Below are 7,760 nucleotides of genomic sequence, written 5' to 3' on the forward strand. Positions count from 1 at the left end.
TTCCATCCTGGGGTAAAATTACTTTCCATCTGTGAATCTGTGAAACTTAGAATACAAGTAACTTGCTTCCATCTAATTCCCAACTCTACACGATTACTTTGTCTAATTTAATGTCCAATAATTGGTCAAGGGTCTACTTTGAAATCCTACAGGATTCTGATTCCTTTCCTATTGGGATGCATTCATGACATAATTCCAGTCATCAGGAGGGTTACTGTCTTTGGTTAATCTTGGGTTAGAGAGAGAGTGCTGGAACTTAGACAGGTAGAGATGGATATGAGAGGAAGTTTATCTCCTACATCTCATCTTATTTTCCACCCTTTTCCCTTTGCTTGTGTAAATAGCATAAATCATTTCAGTATTCATGTTCACCATTCCATGCTTCTTCCAAGATTAGGTGTTTTCACATATGCTACTCCCTTAGTTTGGGATCCCTTTCTCCTATCTCTTCCCTGGCCCAATACTCCTCAGCTGTCAGCCTAGATTTACAGCTCTGCAAGTTCCCCTGATACATCATTACTGTATTACATCACAGCGTCCTGTCTTTGCTCTCATAGCCCTCTTTACTTTGGCTTTATAGTATTTATCACAATCGTAATAATTGCATGTTTCTCTAACCTATCAAAGAGTAGGCTCGGATTAATGATACCATTTCCCATTTGAGCAGAAAAAGGAGGTAGAAAAAGTAGTTCATATCTCTGTTCTTCAATTCTTATCCCAGCCTCCCTTCTACTCTGCCATGATTTGCCCCTCACAGTCACTGGCAGAGCTCACATGCCTATATTTGTGAGTTGAATTGGCAGGGAAACTCAAGAAGAGGCTTCAAACCTTCATTATCTATTATAGTTTGTCACCCAAACTCTAGCCTAAAGTGGCAGAGATGACCCAAGCTACAGCCTCTACCACCACCATCTCACACATACAAGTTGAAGACTGCTCTTTTGTTTTTGCTCTTAGCATTGTGTTGCTGTTTTTTCCAAGAACCCATATTGTCCTCTGTCATTTCTATGTGTATTTGTGGGAAGATGGAGTTAGCAACCCGTGCCTGTTTGATATTTTTGCACTGGATTCTGTGATGAACTCTTGTCTAGTCATTACCACCTCAGGCCCGATGTGGTATTGCTACTTCGATATGAATGGATACTTCAGGGCCAACATGCTTCTCTCATGGATACCAGCTTGGAAGGGACCCTGTGACACTTTCTAAGGTCCCACCTCCCTACAAATATGCCAAGCATTTCAACTTCCAAGAAAACATTCAATGCAACCAACACCCTCTTGAACACGGGAATCACTGGGAGCATCATAATACTCCACGGCCTGATTGCAAAATGTGGTAAAAATTTTGGCAAATTGACCTCATATGATGAATGTTAAAAATAGGCTTTTATTGATGAAATTGTAGTTGGTCAAGTAATATTATTTTAGAGACACTCCCCTCCCTTCTTTTAAAAGGTATAAAAATCCAGGCAATAGTAATGCCCTAGAGGGAGTCTTGAGGAGTTCTGAATGAGGTTAACATCTGGAAGATTCCAGCTGCCTTTGCAGGCTACAAAGACTGTAGAATCCTGCCTCAAGAATTGTGCCTTTATGTCAGATAAAGCACAGATTGATATCTACCAACATATGCTTTTGGGAGCATGGTTCTGACTTACCTTTATTTGGGTCAGAAATTTGTGTTTATCTGCTGGAGTACCAACAGAGAGCATCCCTCCACATAAGTTAAAAACCACTTGTTGCTGTCAAGCTAATTCTGACTCATATTGACCCTATAAGTTAGTTTCTAAAAAATGGATGAGAACATGTCCTGAATGATGGTCTTTCCTGCCATGTGTTGCCTACCTCCTAACCTCTGGATTGGGCCTCCCTCTGATCCTCCGTAATGTCCCTTTCTATCTTTACTTTAAGACCAGCTCAATGCATTCACAGAAACATCACAGTAACATGTGTAAAAGAGAATGGTGGACATCCATAAGTTTTTGTGGCAGTCACTCCAACTCCTCTTTGCTATTTTCTGACTTCCTACTTCTATGATGGAAGTATTTAGATGGTTTCTAAAGCCAGACTTCAACTCTTTCTTCCATGACTGTACTTTGGATTAACCCAATTAGTGTTTTTCTTCCCTTCATAAAACTCAGATTATCTACCAAATTTAGCTTTTTAGTCATGCCTCGTCCTTACAGATCTGTTAGTGGGTTGCCACTGTACCATCTGTCAATTGGTGCCATTTATTTGACATCTCAAGGTTACAATTCCACAGAGTGCACCCATTATCCTTAACATAAAATAAATAAATAGATAGATAAATAAATAAATGCAGCAAAAGTGCTTATTGGGTCCTCCACTCTTGCAGAACCTCAGTGTTCTTACAGAATTTGCCAGGCTTCATTGTTGTCATCATATGAGTTTATTACTCACTTGTGATTATCTGTGAATATTTCAGAAAGGCAACACTAATCATGAAATTGGATCATAGAAGTAGTGGTTCCTAGTCACAGTCAAGAGGGCAACTAGTACACAATTCATTTTCAAATACTTTCAAAGGATTTGCATATTATGATGTTCTGCCTTTATTTTGCTCCGGATTTGTCAGCTGTTAATAACTAGATGAATGTGTTATCTACTACTGGAACTACAGAGAATTTCACAGCTGGCATGCCTCCATCTAGGAGCTGCAGTCAAGTACTGGCAGAAATAAATGCCTTTTCCCAGAACTCCTCCTGCTACTGCTATTTCGTAAACAGGAAAAAGGAAGAATTAATTATCTGACCCACTTTTGCCCTTTCATGGTTGAGCCCCATTTAAGGGACTTTGGTTTCTGCTGACCATCATGCAAGTCAGCTGGATAAGAAAGTTCTAATGTTGGAACTGCTTTTAAGTATAGACTTTTGTAACAACAACAACAAAAAAAAATTTAAAGAATAATTTTTTTCTAATGTTTCATTGTGACTCATAGGTCTACAGGAAGGACACTGTTCAGTTTCTCTGCCTCAGGAAACCGAAAGCTAAGAACATTATGGGAGGAGTCTCACAGTTATTTCATAAAAACATAACTTCTATCTCTCCCTGGGTGATGGCAAAGCAAGAGACAGTCAGCACTAGACAAGTTTTTAAGTGACTCTAACCAGTGCCATTTTTCCTTTTTATCTTTCAAAATACTTCATTTTCTTAGTCTTTCATAAGATTATAACTGCATTTCAATCTCTGGAGAGCTTTCCTGATTTACTTGCTACTCTTACAGGATAAATAGTGTTTCTTGTATTTCTGAAGACGATCTGAAGATAGACTACTGTGGAAGAAGTTCCAGCTTAGGTGAGTCCTGTGGGAATTTCAGTAGAGAATGATCTGGTACCTAGTTGGTAACCACAAGATTACAAGGGGAGAATTTGTTTTGGAATCTCTCAGAGAGGAAAAGAGCCGATTGCAACTCTAGTCAGAAAAGTGAAAATAGCAGCAGCTTGATTCTCATTCTTCATTTACCCAGGTAACTATAAGACATCTTTTATTCCACCACTACTGAGACCTAAACAAATGGAAATGCATTTTGATTAAAGTAGATTTTAAAATTAATTATTTGGCTTCTACTGACATGAGTTGGTATTTAGAGGAGGGCTTTTGTGTTTTTGGCTCCAGGATAAGAAGAAAACTTGGTGGCTGTGGTGGCAGCCTGGGTAAAAGACAAGAAAGTGGCATAACAAAAGTATTATTAACTAAAAAATAAGTCTGGATATAAGGCTGTATTGTATGGAATTACCACAATTTTAAAAACATGAAAACAAGCACACATACACGTAGCAGAAAAATTCTCAGTTTGACAAACATAGTTATTCAAATAGATGGTGTCTTAACGTTTTCAAAAGTATGTTTAAATTTTGTTTTAGCTCCATTCTCAACCAGGTGTTAGAGACATTAGTTCAGTCCTTTAGGAATTGCTTCTGATTTATACAGAGTCATAGATAAACATTTCTCAGTGAGAATTTGTAGGAGAGAGGTTGTTGTTGTTGTTGTTAGGTGCCATACAGTCAGTTTTGAATTATAGCCACTCTATGCGCAACAGAACAAAACAATATCCAGTCCTGTGCCATCCTCACAATAATGATACATTGGAGCTCCTTGTTGTAACCACTGTGTCGATTCATCTCGTTGAGGGTCTTCCTCTTTTACGCTGACCCTCTTCTTTACCTTCTTCATCTAGAATCATGATTTTGTCAATTTTTTCTTGTAGTTCTTTCAATTTCTACTATAAAGAGTTCTAATATAAGTAAGTTTCTTACATATATACATATGTTTATGTATATGCATATATATTGTTGTTGTGGTTAGTTGCCTTCAAGTCTTTTCTGACTCATGGCGACCCTTGATATGTATATATAGAGAGATATACTACATACTTATAGTAATAATATGAGGGAATATAAAAAAATAATAATGTATTTATTATTATCAGGTAAATGGATAATTAGAACTGTTGTATTTTCCTGGGACTTGAAGCTTTTATTACAGTGTTCTAAAGCTTTAATTCTGATGATACTTTTTGCCTTAAGGGTAAAGCTACACTAATATCGAAAATGCAAAACCCATTGCCATCGAGTTGATTCCAACTTATAGCAACCCTATAGGACAGAGTAGAACTGTCCCATAGGGTTTCCAAGGAGCAGCTGTTGGACTCGAACTGCCGACCTTTTGGTTAGCAGCCTAACTCTTAACCGCTGCACCACCAGGGCTCCTATGTTAACACGGGTAAACTTATTTCTTTAAATTACTTTTTGTATGATAAAATTTTTTCCAACTATTTTTTCAACTTTAAATGACCTTTTATCAGCAACATATAAGTAGGTTTTTTAAAAATTCACTTTGAAAAACTATTTAGCCCTTTCTGTATATTCTTTTGAATACTGTATTTTGACTAGTTTCTGCCATCTTATTGTTGTCAGGTGCCGTCAAGTAGGCCCCCTACACATGGAGACCCCGTGGGTTACAGAGTAGAACTGCTCCACAGGATATTCTTGGCTATAATCTTTACGTAAGCAGTTTGCCGAGCCTTTTCTTCCGCAGATCCACTAGATGGATTTGAACTGCCAACTTTTAGGCTAGCGCCTGATAGCAAATGGCTTGAGACACTCAGGTTCCTTCAGGTAACCTTAGAAAATCGATTTAATGCAGACAACAGAAGGATGGAGGTTACTGCAATCAAATTAAATGCTCTAATATTTCTGCAGCAAAGAGTATGAATATTCACACTAAAATGGGATTTTAAAAAAGTATACATAGCCTCTTGTTGCCTAAGATAAGGTTATATTCTGCTAATAAATCTTAGCAAATTATCAAAAAAATCAATAACCGTTTGCTTTCCAAAGTTTTTGAGGTTTCAAAATTGCAGATATGGATTTTGGGCAAGTACTATGAAAAAAAATTACCCCGTTGTCCTCCTGCATGCAGTTTTGCTGTTGAGCAGCTCATTCTTGAAAGTTTGTAGGTGGTCTACTCTTTTTTTTTTTCAGTTGTGGTGAAAATACATACAACAAAACATTCACCAATTCAACAATTTCTACATGTATAATTCAGTCACATTGATTACATTCTTTATCTTGTGCAAACTTTATCGCTATCCTTTTCCAAATTATTCTACCAACATTAACATAAACTCAGTGTCCCCTAAGCAAAAATTCCCCCCTTTTCCTCTCCCTCTCACCCCTTGTAACCACTAATAATCCTTGGTTTCTACATATTTCCTTATTTCATTAAGAGGGATCGTACAGTATTTGGCCTTTGGTGACTTAGCTCAGCATAATGTTTTCCACATTCATTCATGTTGTGGCATGCATCAGGACTTCATTTCTCTTTTTGTTTTTTTTAATTGTACTTTAGATGAAGGTTTACAGAACTAGTTTCTCATTCAACAGTTAGTACACATATTGTTTTACGACATTGGTTAACAACACCATGACATGTCAACAGTCTCCCTTCTTGACCTTGGGTTCCCTATTACCAGCTTTCCTGTCCCCTCCAGCCTTCTAGTCCTTGTCCCTGGACTGTTGTGCCCCTTTAGTCTCGTTTTGTTTTATGGGGCTGTCTAATTTTTGACAGAAGGGTGAACCTCGGGAGTGACTTCATTACTGAAGTAAAAGTGTGTTCGGGGGCCATACTCTCAGGGTTTCTCCAGTCTCTGTCAGGCTGGTAAGTCTGGTCCTTTTTTGTGAGTTAGAATTTTTTTCTACATTTTTCTCCAGCTCTGTCCAGGACCCTCTATTGTGATCCCTGTCAGAGCAGTCAATGGTGGTAGCCAGGTAACATCTAGTTGTGCTGGACTTAGTCTGGTGGAGGCCGTGGTAGTGTGGTCCATTAGTCCTTTGGACTAATCTTTCCTTTGTATGTTTAGTTTTCTTCATTGTCCCTTGCTCCCAAAAGGATGAGACCTGCGGTGTATCTTAGATGGCCTCTCACAGGTTTTTAAGATCCCAGACGCTACTCACCAAAGTAGAATGTAGAACATTTTCTTTATAAACTATGTTATGCAAGTTGAGCTAGATGTTCCCCGAGACCATGGTTCCCACCGCCCTCAGCCAGACAATTTGGTCCTTCAGGGAGTTTGGATGTGTCTATGTAGCTTCCATGACCTTGCGTTGTACAAGTTCTGCTGGCTTCCCCAGTATTGCGTACTGTCTTACCCTTCATCAAAGTTACCACTTATCCATTGTCTATTTAGTGTTTTTCCATCCTCACCCCTCCCCTCCCTGGTAACCATCAAAGATCGTTTGTGTGTAAACCTTTTCGTGAGTTTTTACAGTAGTGGTCTCATACAATATTTATCTTTCTGTGATTGACTTATTTCACTCTGCATAATGCCCTCCAGATTCATCTGTGCTATGAGATGCTTAGCAGATTCATCATTGTTCTTTATCGTTGCATAATTCTCCATTTCGTGTATCTACCATAGTTCGTTTATCCATTCATCTGTTGATGGGCATCTAGGTTGTTTCCATCTTTTTACTATTGTAAACAATACTGCAGTGAACATGGGTGTGCATATATCTGTAACAACTCTTATTTCTCTAGGATATATTCCTAGAAGTGGGATTGCTGGAGTATACGGTATTTCTATATCTAGCTTTCTAAGCAAGTGCCATATTGTTTTCCAAAATGGTTGTATCACTTTGCATTCCCACCAGCAGTGCATAAGAGTTCTGATCTCCCTGCAGTCTCTCCAACATTTGTTATTTCCAGTTTTTTTGATTTGTGCCAGTAATGCCAGGATGAGATGGTATCTCATTGTGGTTTTGTTTTGCATTTCTCTAATGGCTATTGATTGCGGGCATTTCCTCTTGTGTCTATTGGCCACTTGAATGTCTTCTTAGGTGAAGTATCTGCCCATTTCCTTTGCCCATTTTTTAATTGGGTTGTTTGTCTTTTTGTTGTAGAGGTACTGGATTTTCTTATAGATTTTAGAAATTAAAACTTTGATTTTTAATAGCCAAACACTTTTTCCCCGTCTGTAGGTTCTCTTTTTACTCTTTTGCTGAAGTCTTTTGATGAGCATAAATGTTTAATTTTTAGAAGATCCCACTTATCTAGCTTATCTTCTGGAGTTTGTGTGTTGTTGGTTATGATTTGTATCTTGTTAATGCTGCCTCTAGCATTGATCCTATTTTTTCTTCTATGAACTTTATAGTTTTGGGCTTTGTATTTAGGTCTTTGATCCATTTGGAATTAGTTTTTGTATATGGCGTAAAGTGTGGGTCTTTTTCATATTTTTTTTTTTT

General features: G+C 38.0%; 1 protein-coding gene across 3 annotated transcripts in view; it reads left to right on the top strand.

The window, feature by feature from the left end:
* The first annotated feature begins 2,825 nt into the window (after positions 1-2,825).
* IFI16 (interferon gamma inducible protein 16) overlaps positions 2,826-7,760 on the top strand; it is an 83,758-nt gene continuing 78,823 nt past the window's right edge. For 2 of the 3 annotated variants that reach the window (XM_023725357.1, XM_023725358.1), the window contains exon 1: positions 2,826-3,312. The gene's annotated coding sequence lies outside the window, so the exon portion shown is untranslated. The remainder of the gene's footprint in view (positions 3,313-7,760) is intronic. The other variant, XM_023725359.1, reaches the window with a different exon arrangement.

Source organism: Trichechus manatus, unplaced genomic scaffold, assembly GCF_000243295.1.
Source record: "Trichechus manatus latirostris isolate Lorelei unplaced genomic scaffold, TriManLat1.0 scaffold00300, whole genome shotgun sequence".
In the NCBI taxonomy this organism is placed as follows: domain Eukaryota; kingdom Metazoa; phylum Chordata; class Mammalia; order Sirenia; family Trichechidae; genus Trichechus; species Trichechus manatus.